We start from the raw sequence: 218 nt of genomic DNA, 5'->3' as shown, positions 1-218 counted from the left end.
CTCTCAAAGCACTACTTGCAATTCTAAAACCTAGAGATCACTTTTATAGTATAAAAGTCTAAAGTAGAATGTGATTAGGACTTTTTGTGAAATAAGAAGTTTAAAACTATATAACTAATTAATGTTGTACATAAATAAAAAATCATAATCAAATAAGATCTAGAATTCTAGTCAACCTAAATATCAGCAGACACAAAATACAATAATTCCTAAAATTA

At 24.8% G+C, this 218-nt stretch overlaps 1 protein-coding gene across 2 annotated transcripts in view; it reads left to right on the top strand.

The window, feature by feature from the left end:
* LOC110422419 (protein DETOXIFICATION 16-like) overlaps positions 1-218 on the top strand; it is an 8,918-nt gene that overhangs the window by 5,473 nt on the left and 3,227 nt on the right. The gene's annotated exons all lie outside the window — the stretch shown is intronic.

Source organism: Theobroma umbraticum, unplaced genomic scaffold, assembly GCF_002168275.2.
Source record: "Theobroma umbraticum cultivar Fairchild unplaced genomic scaffold, ASM216827v3 scaffold_146.0, whole genome shotgun sequence".
NCBI lineage: Eukaryota > Viridiplantae > Streptophyta > Magnoliopsida > Malvales > Malvaceae > Theobroma > Theobroma umbraticum.
Note: the sequence above shows the minus strand (reverse complement) of the source record. Positions and strands in the feature narration are given on the sequence as shown.